Source organism: Hemicordylus capensis, chromosome 2 (genome assembly GCF_027244095.1).
Source record: "Hemicordylus capensis ecotype Gifberg chromosome 2, rHemCap1.1.pri, whole genome shotgun sequence".
Taxonomy (NCBI): Eukaryota; Metazoa; Chordata; class Lepidosauria; order Squamata; family Cordylidae; genus Hemicordylus; species Hemicordylus capensis.
The window spans coordinates 64,983,861-65,002,459 of NC_069658.1; positions in this window are offsets into that span (position 1 = coordinate 64,983,861).

The following is an 18,599-nucleotide window of genomic DNA, read 5'->3' on the forward strand; positions in this document are numbered from 1 at the left end:
AAACAAATCACCCCAGATTCGGATAAAAAAAATTCAGAGATCTGGAACTCCATTTTTCAGGCAAAGTGGATTTGGTGGTAATGCCCAATGGGTGGAAGCTACCATCAAATTTCAAAGAAATTGCACAGAAGGGTGATTTTTAAAGAATTCTTGAAGTTGGCGTGTCTTTAAGCCTTTTCCCATAGGGAATAATGGGGATTTCAGCAGCCCTATAGCTTCATGGGGGGGGAGGCACCAAGGTGGCCCAGAGCAGGTTGTGGTGGGTGGTAGTGCCCAATGGGTGCAAGGAAGCTACCACCCATATTCAAAGAAATTGGACAAAGGGGTGATTTTGAAAAGATTTTTGAAGCTGGCGTGTCTTTAAGCTTTTTCTCATAAGGAATAATGGGGATTTCATCAGCCTTAGTTATAACTCCGGGTGGGGGGGCACCAGGGTGTCCCCGAGTGGATTGTGGTGGGTGGTAGTGCCCAATGGGTGCAAGGAAGCTAGCACCCATATTTCAAAGAAAATTGGGCAAAGGGGTGTTTACAATTTCTGTCTTACTTTCTTTTTTGAAGTTGGCATGTCTTTGTGGCAGATTCAGGGCAGAAAAGGGGTTTCGGGGGCAGAAGAGTGGGTCAGGTGGTAGTGCCCCAATGCGTGCCTGCTACCACCCAGATTTCAAAGAAATTAGTGAAAGGGGTGATTTTTAATTTTTTTCTGAAGTTTGCATGTCTTTAAGCTTCCCCCCCCCATAGGGAATAATGGGGAATTTCAGCAGCCCCATAACTCCACTTGGGGGGGCACCAGGGTGTCCCAGAGAGGGTTGTGGTGTAGTGCACATAGGGTGCCAACCACCCTCAGAACAAGCCCATGGGGCACTGGGTTTTATTCTTTTCAATGTCTGAGGTGTTCTGAGAGTTAATTTTCTGGTAGGAAATGAGAGTGAATTCTCTTGAGGTCGAGCCGAACTGGGCCAGGTCCAGCTTGAGAGCGAACTGGCTCATCCCGACCTACATCTCAGCAAGGGTGCCTTTGTCTCTGTGGAAACTTGGGTCTGGCTAGCGGTATGTAATTTATGGTCAAAGCATATTTTTCTCCCTGAGGGACTGGCACCTTTTGATACTGAAGGATGGCATTCAGTCACGGTTGAAATTACTAATAGCAATGAAATTCTATTTACTTGGATTCTCTCCTGAGCTATTGATAGCATGGGACCATAAACGCACCAAGTTAGCCCTCAAACAAAGGCTCCTAGATATCACACGCCAAAGCAATCTATGTTATGTTATAAATAGGTTTTACCTGGGGAACCAAATATATAAGTCCAAATCAGCTAGGTACCTTAGCACATTAACGGTGCCTAAGTAAAGAAGCATGTTCTCATTGGCACATTTCAGTGTTCTCCCATAAGCGATTCTTCAGGGTAGGTTTAAGTGGATTGCTTATGAGGAATGGGTATGCCTGTGTGGAGCTGGAGCAGGTGTATAGCCCATGTTCTATTATACTGCAATTTTTAATCAAGATTCTTCTATTTCTCTTATAGCTCCTATACTAGAAAATTTTCAGACCATTCAGATGGGGTTTTTTGTTTGTGTGTTTTTGTATTTCTTCTTGCTGACCATGACTCTGATGTTACATATAATGTAGCCACATTTTATGTGGTGGCCAATAGAATCAGACAGACTCTAATATGTAATCCAGTTGTTATACTTGTTGATAGATCTGCTCTGGAGTTCTGCTTAGCTAGGGCACTCCAACTATACTTTTGGGAGTACCATGGGGAATCAACTTAACTGTGGGGGAGCAGTCTATTACAGTATTAATCTTGAGCAAAGCTCTGGTCTGAAAATGATGAGGAAGCATATATGCAGTCTAAAGATTTATTTAGGGGGAAAGGGGTACAGAAAATGAAGAGTTGGTTAGGCAAAGGAATAAAATCTTAATTAACCTAATGAAGAGGAATTTTAGCTTAAGGTCCAAATTGTAGATAAATCAGCTTAAGGCTTGCTGTAGAAAGGGCTAAAATGCAGAAATGGAGAAGTAAGAGAAGGGGGAGAGGGGATATAGAGGGGCAGGAGGTTAGTATTACCAATCCTGGGCTGTTGGCACATCAGGTGTGCTTCTAGATGAGCAGCCGAGCAGGTCTGCTCGCAGAGGAAAGGCAGCTCAAAATCAAGAAGAAGAAAGGGCAAGTGGCGTCAAGCTACCACTCACATGCTTGAGAACCAGTATGGTAAAGGCGAGTATACAGGAGTGTATTAACACATAGGCAACATAGGCATTTGCCTACAACAGCAAATTTTCTTTTTCTACCTTTTAAAACTGCCGCTGCATGGCTGGATGGGGGTGGTGTGGCAGGGATGGTGGCAAAGGCTCCTCCCATCCAAATGACAGGTTGGGCTGTTTTCAGCCCATTTGGGGCCTCTGTGCATGTACATGCAGAGATCCCCCAAATGGGTCAAAAATGACCCAAACTGTCATTTGGGAGGCAGCTGGGCCCATGGGAGGAGCTCTCGCCACCGTCTCAGCCGTCATCGCCATTTTTAAAGGTAGAAAAAGAAGATGTAGCTTATCCCCGCTGCTCCTAAACTCTTTCTTGGGACAGAGAAGGGTGGCAAATCTTTGGATGCCTAAGATTTAAGCAAAAAGCTTAATCTGTTCCTGTCCTTATAGGTTTGGATTCCAATTCTGATCCTGAGGCCATGTGGCTTGGTCAGGAGTACTTGTACTCCAAAACATGCCTGGAGGCAATGCATAAGACATGCTCTCTCCCTGGAGGATCTGAAATTCAGGTAGAACCATGAGGTTCATGGTTGCTGAGTTGGTCAGCTTGGGTGTAAACAAAAAGCTGGAAATGGTTTGAGTGAAGTTGTAACAGATTTAACCCAGCCTTTGTCTCAAAGCAAGCCCACGTGAGGGGAAGAAAAATGCTGAATCATCCTCTCTCTTGCTTTCACCCCTAAAGTCTGTTCCTTTAGTAGCTCAATTGCCCACTTTTTAACAGTTTAATCTCCCCCCCCCGCCCGTTGTGAGCAAAATTCCAGGGAACTCTCCTTCTCTTTACCTATTGAAAGGTACCAAAAAGCAAAACAAAACACCCTTCCATGTGTGACCTACACTTGATCAGAAAACCTGGTAGAATTGCTGAGTAAACAAACTTGAGACAAGTTTTGCACCAAAGCAAGTCCTTCTCCCAGCCCTCCTTCCCTGAGTCAAAAATCAACTCAAAGAGGCTGGTTAAGATTTGCAAAGAACAAAAGGGGAAAAAAAAAACTTTATTCAAAATACTACTGCTTCAGTCTGAGAATCTCTCAGCTTTTAGTTACAGGTAAAAGAAACACTCAGTAGTTGCAAGAATACTTCAAAAAGCCCCTTCAGATTATACTGGGGCAGTACATTTTAAAAATCGTGGTTGCCAAGTTGCAAAGAACATAAATGTAAGAAAATACAAAAAGCACCTTTGAGAGTTTACAGAGGCTTTTTCAGCATCCTAGCTGCATTACTGATAGACAAACTTAGAACAATATCAGGGAAATGCAGAGCACACAAAAGAAAGCTAACTAGAATACTGTTCCCTAAAATAAATCTTTCTCCAAAGCCAAAGCCCTGGCTTCCTTTCTGAACTCACCAAATCCATGGTAGAGACGTCAAGCTCCTGCAGTCCTAACTTCCCAGGATTGCAGTCCTCCTTGTTGCAGCCATTTGCCTGGCCAATGTTCTGTTGCAAGCACAGCCTGGCTCCAACTGAGAACAAAGAAACCCTTCTCTTCCTTCTGCAAGGCCCTCTAGGTCCCACTCACCATATGCTGAGTGGCTGATACCCAGAGGTCACTGCCTGTCAATCAGGACAGGGTTCACTTCCAGTTAACTCTTTAGGGGAAGAGTTAACTACACTTCTGTTCACTACAGAAGTGTATGTGCAGGGTTGAATGGGTGAACTTAAACTTATCTGAGAACTGAGATGTTTCTTCCAAGTGGAGAGATAAGGTTTTCTTAACTCTTAATGACTTAACTCCTTTGTCCTTGCCAGCTCATTAGGTTGTTGGTAGTGGGGTGAGGATGCGCTGTGCTTATCTGAGTTACTGAGAAGGAGAGTTATATCTCAGAGGAGGGAGTTAGCTATTCCCTCTAAGAGTATGTTTTTAACCTGAGGTCTACTTTGCCAGCTTTTTCTTCTCCTTGAAAGTTAGAGCTTTTGGGGATGACTCCATTTCAGTCTTCGTTGTTATGACTTTGGGATAGTGTTGCCTCATGTCTTGCTTTTGCTAAGCAACCATTTGCAATTCTTGCCACATATGGGAATGTACAGAGTTCATGATCCCAAGAGCTAAGGTATTCTAAGATGGAAGCTGTGGTCCTACAGTTCCAAATCATTTAGAGGGGTGCTGTTTGCAGCCCCAAGATAAGCTGTTTTGACAACACACCTTAGGATGAATTTTTATTAATATTTAAAGTTTTTTATTGGTCTACTTTGTATTGCTGGTTAGAGACAAAAATAAAACTGAACTGAACTAAGCCTTTGTCTCTGTCCTGGTTTTAGAACACTGGAATGCATTTTTTTTCCAGGTCTTGTTCTGAATGTCTTCCTAATGATTTATCTAATATTTTCTGAAAGTTTCTCTTTATGAAATACGTAAGGTTTGTAATGTAGGACCACAGCAGAACTTACTAGCTTAAATGGATGTTATAAAATAACACTCTTCAGGCAACTGAAACGAAAGACGTCAGAGACTTGAAAGCCAAAGTAAGCCCACCCCCCTTTTTTTGACAGACAGAAAACAAGAAACAGTAATTGTCAGTGTGACCCATAAAGGCAGTTTTCTTTGATCTATGTAATTTGCAGTCATGGACAAGCTTGCAGGCTCTAGCTTTTTAAAAAAGGAAGAAAGAAAAAGACCTTATAAATATGGACCCTTGGCTATTAAAAATATAAAAATATTCAAATATATTCTCAGCCTTCAATGGAGCACAGAACACTACCTCACTTAAAGCCTGATCCTAGACACGTGGACAAAAGACAGAAGAACAGCTTTGATTTCATTTTACTTTTATAAGACACAATTGGTGCCATTGCTTTTGTTATTGGAATCAGCTACACACATGGCTATCACGAGTATCCAATGCCTGTTTCTGAAGGAAACACAATGATTTTTTTAAAAAATTGATTAAAACAGTGTTTAATGTGTTTTAATATATTTCTGCTGTGACACTTTTAATGAGTTCTTTGCAGATAAAATCTCCTGTAATAGTGGGCCGACTTGGACTCCACTATTTCTGCAGGGTCTATGTCCAGCGATCCCTCTTGCAGTGTTAGGTTGGATTAGTTTTAATCTGTGACTCCTGAGGATGTGGACAAGCTGCTTGGGGTGGTGCAGACTACCACTTGTTCTATGGATCCTTGCCTGACTTCGCTGCTTCTATCTAGCAGGGAGATTGTTAGAGTTGGCCTAATTAATATCATAAATGCATCGCTGAGGGAGGGTAGGATGCCTCCCTTTTTGATGGAGGCAATGGTTAGATCTCTTCTTAAGAGGCCTTCCCTGGACCCCTTAGTGATGGATAGTTATAGGACAATCTCCAATCTTCCTTGGTTGGGCAAGGTGATTGAGAGGGTGGTGGCCAACCAGCTCCAGGTGGTTTTGGAGGAAACTGATTATCTAGATCCATTTCAAACTGGCTTTAGAGCTAGCTATAGGGCTGAGACAGCCTTGCTTGGCTCTACCGGGGAATCAACGGAGGGAGTGTGACTGCTGGTTTTCTTGGATCACTCGGCAGCATTCAATACCATTAACTATGGTATCCTTCTGGATCACCTGGGGGAGTTGGGGATAGGGGGCATTGCTTTTCAGTGGTTTCACTCTTATCTCTCAGGTAGATTCCAGATCGTGGAGCTTGATGACAGTTGCACCTCAAAACGGGATATGATATATGGAGTCCCTCGGGGCTTCATTCTGTCACCAATGCTTTTTATATCTATATGAAACCGCTGGGTGAGGTCATCAGGAGGTTTGGTGCTGGGTGTTATCAGTATGTTGATGACACCCAAATCTACTTCTCCTTTTCATCTTTGTCATCAGGAAATGGAGTTCATTCTCTAAATGCCTGCCTACAGGCAGTAATGGGCTGGATGAGGGATAACAAATTGAAACTGAATCTAAGCAAGATGGAGGTGCCCATTGTAGGGGCTCAGAATCTGAGGGATGAGTTAGATCTCCCTGTGCTGGATGGGGTTACACTCCCCCAGAAGGAGCACGTGCGGAGCTTGGGAGTACTCCTGGACCCAGGCCTCACCCTGGTATCTCAGGTGGAGGCTATGGCCAGGAATGCTTTCTGTAAGCTTTGGCTGATTCAACAACTGTGCCCATTCCTTGAAGAGGATGACCTCAAAACAGTGGTGCACTGGCTGGTAACCTCAAGGCTTGACTACTGCAATGCACTCTACGTGGGGCTGCCTTTGTATGCAGTTCAGAAACTTCAGTTAGTTCAAAATGCGGCAGCCAGATTGGTCTCTGGAGCAAACCGGGGAGACTATACTATGCCTATTTTGAAACAGCTGCACTGGATGACGATATGTTTCCAGGCGAAATACAAATTCCTGGTTATTACCTTTAAAGCCCTAAACGTCTTAGGTCCAGGTTACCTTAGAGAGCACCTTCTTCTGCATGATCCCCACCGCACGTTAAGGTCATCTGAAGAGGTCCGTCTCCAGTTACTACCTGTATGTCTGGTGGTGACTCAGAGGCAGGCCTTCTCTGTAGCCGCTCCTGGGCTGTGGAATGTTCTCCCTGCAGAAATCCGTAATTTGAATTGTGTATTGGCTTTTAGGAGAGCCCTCAAAACCTGTCTGTTAGACCTGGCCTTCCAGGGTTTTTAAATTGTTGTAAACGGTTTTAGTGTTGTAACCTGGTTTTTCAGGGGTTTTAAACTTTTTGATTGTTTAATTGTTTTATGGTGTTTTATAATCTCTGTTTTAACTGTTAATTGATTCTAATGGTTTTGTTTTCATTGTAAACCACCCTGAGCCATTTTGGAAGGGCAGTATAACAATGAAAAAAAACACACACATTTCTCTGATTTTAATGTTCTGAGTTCTGCGGATGATAGATTATTTGTTGTTCTTTCTAGACTGGGCTATATCTACTTTGGCAAAAATAAGGGAGATGCACAATATCAATATAGGTGGCCCTCATTATTTGCAGGAGTTCCATTTTCACCTATAAGTGCAAATATGGAAACCATGAATACAGAAAATGTGAATAATATGGAAACTGTGAATATTCTGTGAATACAGAATACAGAAAAGCAACTTTAACTTTCCCCTATGGGAATCTAGGGGTTAGGTTCTTACACACACACACACACACACATACACACACACACTCATATGGCTAAAATTGGGGGTTGGGCATAAATAAGAGAAATAAAGCACTCTACCTTGCTCTCCAGCTCTCCACTCCAGCTCTCCAGCAATGACCCCCCAAATGCCCCAATTCCTCTAAATTTAGCACACACACAAAAAAAATCATGGCCATTTTTTAAAAAAAAGAGCCACAAAATGCTTCGGCACTGCCTCGAGACTGGAAATTATTTTGGAGGTATTTCTGGTGGCCCTGAAATGGCAGATGGGTGGAAATCGCCTATAATGTACCCACGGATATGGAAACCATATTTCTAGGACCTCACTGTGGATACGTGAAACTTCTGTTGCTGCAACTGTGGATAATGAAGGCCACCTGTATCATCAATGGTAAGCAACAGAGATACCATTGGCATTTTCATGTGGCATTAAGGGTCAAACTGGGCATGAAGGCAGGAAATATCTCAGTTATTTATCTGTTTTAAAACATCTAAATATGGACACTGGGTCCCCCTCAATCTAGATTGGGACCACAGTACTGGAGAAGGGGAATTAACCCTCCCCCTGCATCTTTCCCCTCATTCTAAATCACTCAGTGCTCCAGGCTCTCATTGAAGAAACATCATCATCAGTCATCATCATCATCTTATTTATTGTATTTCTACATGGTCTAACAAAATTATCACTAGCAGGTTTACAGAAAACAATTAAAATACCTAAATTAAATATTAAAAACAAAACAATCATCTAGCTAAACAATCATCTAGCTTTTGAGCCTAGCTAAAAACTGGCCCTATCCACACACCCCCCCCAGCACAGTACCTCCAGTGCTGGTTGCTGGTGTCTAGCTTATGTTTCTTTTAGATTGTGAGCCCTTTGGGGACAGGGATCCATTTTATTTATTTATTATTTCTCTGTGTAAACCATCCTGAGCCATTTTTGGAAGGGCGGTATAGAAATCGAATAAATAAATAAATAATAAATAAAATAATAAAATATATAAATAAAATTAAAAGATGCATGTTTAATGCTCTCTTAAGTGGCCAGCAGAGAGGGCAAACTTCATATACTGGCTGGGAGCAGGTTCCAGAGCTTAGGGCAGCCATGCAAAGTCCCAATTTGTTGCCATTTGGACTGAAGGTAACTGCAAGCTGACTACTCTAAAAGCCCTTTAACAGGTATTGGGAATCATGTAGAAGGAAGTGCTTTCTTAAATAGCCTGGACTCAAGCTGTTTAGGGCTTTATGGGTAATTACCTACATTTATGTTTCACTTGCAAGCATACTAGAAGCCGGAATAATGCTTTCAGGACAGGAGTAACATGGTCACCACAATTTCTTCCAGAAACGAACCTGGAATAACTTGCATGCAGCCATCTGTAAGGTATCTGTCAGTTTTGTACCAAAAAGCCAATAATAGCTCCTGGGAAGATGTTTGGACTGGAATAATAATGATGGGAGAAAGTGAGTCTCCTCTCCTAGTGCTATCACAGACCTGATGCAAATGGGGTGGGGAGATGGTCTCAGAAGTGTTAGGATTTGCTATAGCATTGTCTCTGTTCTTTGTATGGGATGTGCTTGTATATATTTGAATGTGTTTGTGTACTGGCTTGGAGATGGAGTCACTGTGTTTGTTTGTTTCCTCTTCTCTTGTTCAGAATTCAGACTGAAAAGTCCTCCCTCCCTCCCTCTCTCTCTCTGTGCATAAGAGTCTGTTTATTGCCTTCTTAGCCTATATTTTAGTTAGCAAATATCAAACTCTTGTTTCTTAGTTAAAGTTGCTTTCTGTACAATTACTTATAGAGGATAAGTAATTTCTCTGCAACAAGCAGCTGCATATGTCCTTTAAAAAACAGCCCTGGGATACCGATAATCTCTTGTTGACGTGTTGCTCTCCTATCTAGTTTCACCCTTTAAAGGCAGCAAAAACAGTTTATAGAAAAACCTGTACAATAATTAACAAGAAGGCATGAATTGCAGAAATCAAAATAGATACATGAGAGGAAAACACAAGAGATAAGAGATAAATTTTAAATAATTTCTTAAAGAATTATTTAAATTCTTTAAGAAGGATATTTAAATTGTTTCTTAAAGAAAGGCGATGATAACACATCTCGGGTGTGGCTAGCCAGTGTGCTCCTGATCCCTTGTACCTTGGTACACTGTACCCAGTTTGCATAATGACTGAGGACTGGTTCAGACAAACACGCCCCCCACCACGTGTGATTAAGGTGGGACTGTGTCAAGAACGTGCCCACTGTGACATCATTAAAGGACGTGCCTTACTGGCACATCCTTTAATGACATGTGAGGGGTAATCATGCAAATCGCCTCTCTATGCTTCCTAGAAAACCTTATAATGAAAGTCAAGGAGCACAGTGAAAAAATGGGATTATAACTAAATTCAAAGAAGACTGAACTAAAGACAACAGGTACACAACCAGCTTCAGAATTGATAATGAAGACATTGAAGTGGTGGATAGCTTCTGCCTTTTAGGATCGACTGTCAACAGTAAAGGATGCAGCAGTCAAGAAATATGCTGCAGACTAGCACTTGATAGGTTGCAATGAAGGCCTTGGAAAAGATATTTAGATGCTGTGACATGTCTGTACCTACAAAGATTAGAATTGTTTTGACAATGTTTTCCCCCATGACACTATGGATGTGAAAGCTGGACTTTGAAGAAGCAAGATAGAAAATGTATTGACGCTTTTGAACTTTCGTGCTGAAGAAGACTTTTGAGGATACCATGGACAGCCAGGAAAACAACTAAATGGATCATAGAACAAATCAATCCAGAATTTTCACTTGAGGCACAAACAACCAGGCTCAAACGATCATACTTTGGACACATTATGCGAAGACCCAGCTCCCTTGAGAAGTCCCTAATGCTGGGAATAGTTGAAGGAAAGAGCAGATGAGGATGACCAGCAGCAAGGTGGGTGGATTTGATTACAACAGCAATGAATACACCACTGAGAGACCTTAAAGGCCAAGCTGAAGACTGATCATCCAGGAGAGAATCTATCTATGTGGTCGCTAAGAGTCGACACCAACTTGATGGCACTTAATCAATAAGTCGGTCAATCAGTCAGTCAATCAATCAGTGAGGTCCATGTTTGACTGAACTGGCCCTGAACGGAGCTCAAGCAATGCCACAGTATCATCAAACCCCAGTATTAAAGGAAACTGAAAGCACAGTGTGGTTAACTGTATCAAAAAAGTGAAAATATAAAGGAAACCAAATATAGAAAACAACCATTATGACTTTATATAGAAGACCATTTTGGATATGGTGCTGTTCTACTCTCTATGTTGAAGGAACATTCCCACAATAGTTAAAGTGGCTGCTTAATAACTGTAGTGGTGCTTGGTCACCTATGCATCCCCTCAGCCATTAACAATGTAATGGTGTTGTAAATGCTAACTGCCATATATGGGAGACCTGAGATGGTAAGAAGTGACTTTCTGATTCACCAAGTAGTGAATCACACATTTAAATCCACACATTTGCGGTTGCCACTATCCAGTTAAGTGATGTCGCTGCTCAACAGGTTGGAAGCTTGGGGTAGAAAATAATGGTTTGGGTTTAACAAATTACAGTTCTCAGGCCACAGAAGCATTGATGGAAGCTGCAGTCCCTTATTTAACATTGCCCCCTCTCTGGCACAAAGGCACTGAGGTAATTTTCTATTTTTCATCATCATTCACACAGCTCTGATATTTCATTTTTATATGTTTGAAATTCCAAAGGTTACTTCAAGTCCAGCAACGAAATCTAAATGAGTGAACACGAGGCAGCAGAAAAAATGAATCCAGTTCTTGAATTGAATTTGGTAAACAAATAAATCCACAAGCATTTATTCACACTTAAGAACACAGGTAACTAAAGTTCACTGGAGCTGATCTCTAAAGGTGGCTTGACCACTTCGTAAGGAAAATGTCATTTAATTTTTTCTGTTCAGAGTCTTAATGCCATCAGGCACAATGAAAGCTCCTAACAATATAATCCTTCCCTCCCCCATCACAATCTGCCTGTTTCTAGAAATAATAATTTAAAAATCGCCTCAGTTTATTTATTTATTTATTTGTAATTTTTATCCTCATCCCCTCCAGTACACTACTGCTTGGGGCGGCTCACAACATCAACAAAACACATACAATGTAAAATAAAAGATTAATAAAGTTAAACAAGTTAAAAGACCAGGCTAAAACCACATTTTTAAATTACAATTTTAAAAAAGGTTTCAAATTTAAAATTATTAATACAAAACTAAAAACTGAGAACAAAAAACTAAAACACCTACCAGATATAAGCAACAGACAAAACATTAAAAAGCCTCTTTAAAAAGATATTTTTTAAAAATTGTTTTTAAAAAACACAGAGGGAGAGAATTTTTTTGATAGGAAATGATACCAGAAATTATATCTTGTCCTCTTGCATAGAGACTTGTGAGTCTTGAGTGCTGTTTTATTATCTGCTAGAATAAGAAACAGTGGGAAAACAAACAATTTTCAAACAATACTCTCACAAACCTTGCCATGTCCTTAGTATGTTCTTTGATTTCTTTTCATTTTAATGCTGACACTGGTTTAATTACTTCTAACAACGTTATCACACTTTTTAATTCGTTCTTTCCCGTTGAATTTACAGCTTAATTAATTCCAATGACTTTCCCCCTCTATTGTGTGCATTAGATGTGTTTTGAAGGGTTAGACCTTGTCATGTCTATAAAAAGCTTTTGTGGCAATGGGATATCAGCTAATTGCAGGGCACAACACCCAGCAACAGATAATAAATGGAGCAATGCAGGTTCTAAATTACCTTTGGTGAATGGAATTAGAGTTTCATTTTATGTGAGGATGAATATTTTATGCTTAAAGGGACCTGTATTATGAATTATTCTATTAATGTGACTAAGAAGACACAATCTGCTTTGTGATATTTCTGTCCTCTACATTCAGTGTTTTCCACATAGTGCCTTCATTTCTACCTAGTCTGGATGAAATTGGTATTCCCCACCCACCATTTTTAAAGTCATGTATAGCATAACTTACACCAAAATCTCAGAACTGGTAATCCCAACTAAACCCAATACAGACAAAGCACAACTGTTGTTGTTTTGGTCAGGTCTATTCTAATGGTGAAAGGGTTATACACGTTTACAGGGAGCTCTACAGGGCCCTTTCAAACATAGCATGAAACTATGAGTTGACTCAACTGAGGCTAATTCTTGAACCTGGGAACTCTTTTAAATGGCATTTAAACCTCCCCCCTCACAACACTTGTGCCGTCACCCTCGCAAGAGTTCCGTAGACAAGCAGTATAGCACATGCAGGGAGAGTGTAACCCCATCCAGAACAGGCAGATCTAAACCTTCTCTTGGGTGCCGACCCCTCACAGTCAGTACCTCCATCTTATCTGAATTCTACTTCAGTTTATTATGCCTCATCCAGCCCATTACTGCTTTCAGGAAGACATTTAGGGAAGCTCTGCCATTTCCTGATGAGGTCAACATGCAGAAATAGATCTGGGTGTCATCAGCATATTGATAGTATCTTGCAACAAACCTCCTGATGATCTCTCCCAGTTGTTTTATGTAGATGTTAAAAAGCATTGGAGACAGTATGGAACCTTGTGGTTCAGCAGAGTCACACTCCCTCTGTCGATAGCCAATTGGAGATCATCCATCAAGCCAACCAAGGCAGCATCAACCCCATAGCCCACTCAAAAGGTGGTTTGGAATGGGTCTAGATATTCTATATATTCCAATATTGCCTGGAGCTGAAAGGCCACTACTCATTCAGTCACCTTGCCCAAACATGGAAGATTAGAAATGGGTCTGTAATTAGCTAACTCTGAGGGATCCAATGCAGTTTGCTTCAAATAAGGTCTAAAATAGCCTCCTTAAGACAAGGCATCCTGCCCTCCCTCAGAGAAGCATTTATAATATTTACCAGACCCTCTCTGATAATATGATTACTAGATGAGATAAGCCAAATTGGGCAAGGGTCAAGAGAACGGTTTGCAGGACTCACAGCCCAAAGTAGTTTGCCCACATCCTCAGGAGCCACAGACTGAAAGCGATCTAATTGAAGCATATAAGAGGAGTTGTTGGACACCTCCACAATAGACTCTGCAGTAACTGTGGAATCCAGCTCAGCCCGAATATGAGATATTTTATCCGCAAAAAGTTATTAAATATGTTGCCACGACTGATGGTTCCAAGTTCAGACTCAAGGGGGAGGGGGTACATAGTAGCCCCCTCACTACCCTAGTCAACTCTGCAGGACATGAATTTGTGGACGTAATGTGGGCAGAAAAGATCCACTCTTTGTTGCCCACACTGCCAGAACAGAGAACTTCAAATGTTCTCTGTGTTGCGACCTGTCAGATTAATGCCAAGTCTTCCCCCACTTGTGCTCTAATCATCTACCTTGCCACTTCAGCTCCCATAGTTCTTCTGAATACCATGGGCTGACTTTGAAGTAGGTTGGAGAGGACGCTTAGGAACAATTGTGTCTTGTGCTCTAGTGAGTTCATTATTCCATGTTTCCATTGACAGAATCATTAGCAGAGCCGACTCTAAACCCTTCCAAGGTTTTTTGGAATCCTATTGGATCCAATAACCTCCTCAGGTGGATCAATCTAATAGGGCCTTCACCCCACAGAGGTGGGTTGTGGTTGCAAGTCCTACCTTAACCAGATGATGATCTGTCCATGATGATGGGGAGATGACAGGAGTCCCCAAACACAGAATGCCACTCTTATCAGAGCAAAAGACCAAATCGAGAGTGTGACCAGCATCATGTGTTGGTCCAGAAACCAATTGGGTAGAACCATAACCATCATGGCCTTAGCCGCTCCTGACAACCTGGTCCTGAAATAAACGTTGAATCCACCTCCCACCCCCCCACACACACAACCTGGGACACTCCAATGCGAATTCTGCAACCATGTCCATCAGCTCAGTTAGGGATTTTGTTGGGCAGCAGGGTGATTGGTACACCAACAGAAGTCCCAGTCTATCCCTGGTCCCTAGACTTAGGTACACACTTTCAATATAGGCCAATTCCCTGACCGGAATCTTGGTAAAGGAGATGGTATACTTATAGACTACAGCCACTCTACCAACCTGCCCACACCCTTTCACCTGCTCCACCATGGAGTAACCCTCTGGGAGAGACTGGGCCCAAACTGGACCACTAGCCTCTCCCGACCAGGTCTCCATGATGCACATCAGGTTGTGTACACCAGGGCATGAGAGAGCAGTCCTTGGGAGAAGCATCATCATCACACATTATTATAGATCCAAACTCTGAAACGCGCCCCCAACTGTTCTTCTTATGAGTAAAGCCAGAGAATGCATGCTTGCACCCAAGGGGAAGGGGCTGGGCCCCCCTTACCCTACTAATTAGTATGAAAAACAGAGCAGAGCCACTCAAGAATTCTGTGACTGCCTTTCTACCCAGACTCCAGGTATCACTCCCCTGGTATGCTGATCTTTGTTGGGAGACAATTGGATTGCCTGGTTTAACGTGCCACCGGGACTCCATGTGCTTGTGCAAATACTTCTTCATCACTTGATTTGTGGAGACAAAGTGCCCGTCTTGTCATCCCATCCCCTTTTTCTGCAGATTGCCAAAATGGGGAACATGAGTGTGGAAAGAGGGCACCCCCAATGTAGCTTTTCCCTTTGACATGCTGTGAAGCTTGGGACATGGCAACACGGCCTCCCTGTTGCTGGTCAATGGCTAGAGGAGTGTGGGGATAGGGCAAGTGCTTCAAGAGGTGGTCAGCAAGAAGTGCAGCAGGCATAGAACTGCTGCATTTCTGGTCTGGTCTGGGCCGCCCTCTCTATGGTTTTGGCAGCACAAAAGCCACAACCACAGTACAAAAACCAGGTTAGAGCTGCAGCAGAATTAAGGTGACACAATGTTGCCTTCAAATCTCAGGTTGGAGCAGCAAAACTCACTACAAACCGAAGGTTCCGATTACAGTTTCGGTTCGAAAATATCGTGTGGCTTTTTTGATGAAATTGTGGTTTCGTGCATGTGTATGACCATGAAATAGAACCTCTGGCTCATTCACCTCAGTTTTGGCATTATGTGCCAAGGTGTCCACTGACAGTCTTGAAAGAGGATCAAGTTTTAAAAGCTCAAAATATGGCTTGAGTCCGTTTGGACTAAGAATGTCTAGCCAAATTTAACCAAATTAAAAAAATGCAGAGGCTGACATCCTGCCTAGTGTCACAGAGGCAGGAAAGTAGGAGAAAATAGCCCGTTCCTAGCAAGCAGACACTCCTGCCTCTTCCGTATTGTGTGAAGCTGCCAATGTTGTGTGGAAAATGTTGTGTTCCTGTTGCTGCCTGACATTCTTCACCCAACTTCAAATTTTGGTTACTAATGTCAGGTGAGGGTGGGGACCCAACATTCTCCAGTCAACTCGACAGCTTCACACAACATGGAAAAGACAGAAGCACCAGGAGTATACGCTGGCCAGGAACCAGCAATTTCCCCCTACTTACTTGCCCCCAGCCCCTGGTGGTGCAGTGGTAAAACTGCCGCCCTGTAACCAGAAGGTTACAAGTTCAATCCTGACCAGGGGCTCAAGGTTGACTCAGCCTTCCATCCTTCCAAGGTCGGTAAAATGAGTACCCAGAATGTTGGGGGCAATATGCTAAAATCATTGTAAACCGCTTTAGAGAGCTCCAGCTATAGAGCGGTATATAAATGTAAGTGCTATTGCTATTGCTATATGTGAAGCCCCCTGCCTCTATAAATAACTACACGTTTTGTGAGTGTGCTTGTATGTGGGTAGAACCAACCTAATCTTTTTCATAGGAGTCCTAGTGTTTTCATAGTCCTTGTGCTCTCCTTCTATACTTAGGTGAATTTGACCTTTTGCATTATACTAACCGATGACACAAATACTACACTAATATTTGAATCCTTATTTTATTCTGGAGTAAGTACTGTGAACATAGCAAGCTAAGATGTGAACGTTTTAAAACTGTCCCGTTCCCCCCGCCCCGCACTTTGACATTTTAAGGACAATGGTTTGAAAAATAGCCTTTCAACTCTTCATTGCAGTGTTCTATACAGAGAAACTGCTGTTTTCCATCTTATGAGTCAATGCCCTGCTCTTCCTCAAAAGAGCAGATGTTGGGAAGTAGTTTAGGTCTGGCTAAGGACCCCATAGCCAGCTGTTTCATTGCCTATAATTACAGCCTTAATAAATGAATCATTTCCTTTGGAAGGGGCTGATCACACCATTATGAGCATTAGCAGTTCTGGAAACCTTCCAGTGGTGTCTGCACTTGGAAATGGGACTGACAGTGTTGAAAAGAAATAGCCAGGAGTGTGGTCAGGAAGAAAAGTCGTAGTTTGAAGACAAGAGTGATCAAATTCTGTACAAATTAATTGATTGGACTCATGTGGCCGCCATTCATCGAATGGAAACCCAAATATAAAGCAGTCTCCTGAACAAGAGCACAATATAGCCTAGATGTCACTGGGCCATAAACTCCCTAGTCTGTCTGCCTCCTGACCTGACCAAGAGGGCTACACCAGAACGAAGTGATTAAATGTTAATTGCAGGCTTCATTATGTTTTAGCAGCCACTAAGCAAACCTGAAGCTACCTCTACCTTGAAATGATTGAATAACAGAATTGTAGACACTGGCTGACATCCAGAGCTGCCTTCTGGTAGCACACCAAGAAGACACAATGACACAACCAAGAACTTCCCCTGCTGTTGCTGCACAGTTTCAGGTGCACAGCAGTGTGGAGTGGATTTTGATTATTTGCTCTGTTGCATGGCCCTAAGGGATATATTTTCATGTATTTTCAGAATCAATCATCAAGGACTCCAGCCTGAAACCTTGGTGAGCTGCTGCCAGTCAGCATAGACAATACCAAGCTAGATGGACCAGTGGCCTGATTCTGTAGATTTCAAGTTCCTATGAAAGAGAAGATTTACAAATGAGAAACACTTGATTATGAGTACTAGGAAATCAATGGACAAAAACTAAATCAAATGAAAGATAACAGGATTGTTGGTGAGGATGTGCCCTACAAGATTTATTTATTTAGTTAGTTTATGTACTGCCTGACTCTGAAGGCTCCAGGCGGTTCACAAACCATGCTTTTTAGATTTGGATAGATTTGGATCTGGGAGATCTGGGTTCAAGTTCCACATCAGCAATGGACTCACAATGCCACATTCAGAAAGTCACACACTCCAAAATATATAACAGAAATTATAGCTAACTTACTGAGTTATTATCAGAGCAAGTATAATAAAGATTGTAAAGCACAGTGTATATTGATCATTAAAGAAGCTGACCCATAATCCTTAAAAGAACAGCTCCCACAAACCAAACTGTAAATAACAAGTTTCATTTAAAACTTCAACAATGTTTTATATGCATTTCCTTGCTAAAGGATTACTCCCATCTAATCAGTTTTATTTATAATTCTGAAGCTGGCATTTCTTTCATTTTTCAGACACTTCCCACAGTCACAGTCTAGTAAGAAATCTCCTATGTTAACACCTCTGTTAATCATCTCTGCGGTGTTCTGTAAAGTCTAATCTATTTGGCTTTTCTAATTCCTTTGTTACCCTGGGATGGTATTGATCAAGGGCTTATTTGTGTGTGTGTTTTCTTTTGCTTGAATAATGTGGGTAATTTGATTTTCAGTTCTGACAGAGGATTTTTCGATTGATGGATTTTATATCAAGTGATGCTAACTCCAATATTCAAAACAATGAATACTGCATCCCCTCAAACAGACTTTAAATGGATTTGGGGTTCTTTGTGTTTGAACCAAGGTTTTACCTTCTAGATTTATGGAAATAGATTCTTGGACAGAAGAAAAATATTTTACACTACTGCTATAAAATTTACAACCAATATAATATCTTATAGTCCAAACCTATATATTTTAATCACCTGATAAATGTGCTGGTTCCTTCATCCAGTGCTGGGTAATTATTGTACTACACATCTACTGTCATTATATAAATTCCACATGGCTGAGTTTAATTCTCATGGAATTGGCTTGCTTTGGCAGGCAGATGTACTAGACTATATGTACATACTTGGCTGCTAGTCTGCCACTGAGGTTTTGTTTTCCCTGAACTGGTAAAACCAGAGCTTTGCACAGTTCATAGAGGCATGCCTTTCTTTTGATGGGATTCAAAACAGACTTGGTTCTCCTCACAACTGCACTGTTGTGTGGTCCAAGAAGGAAATG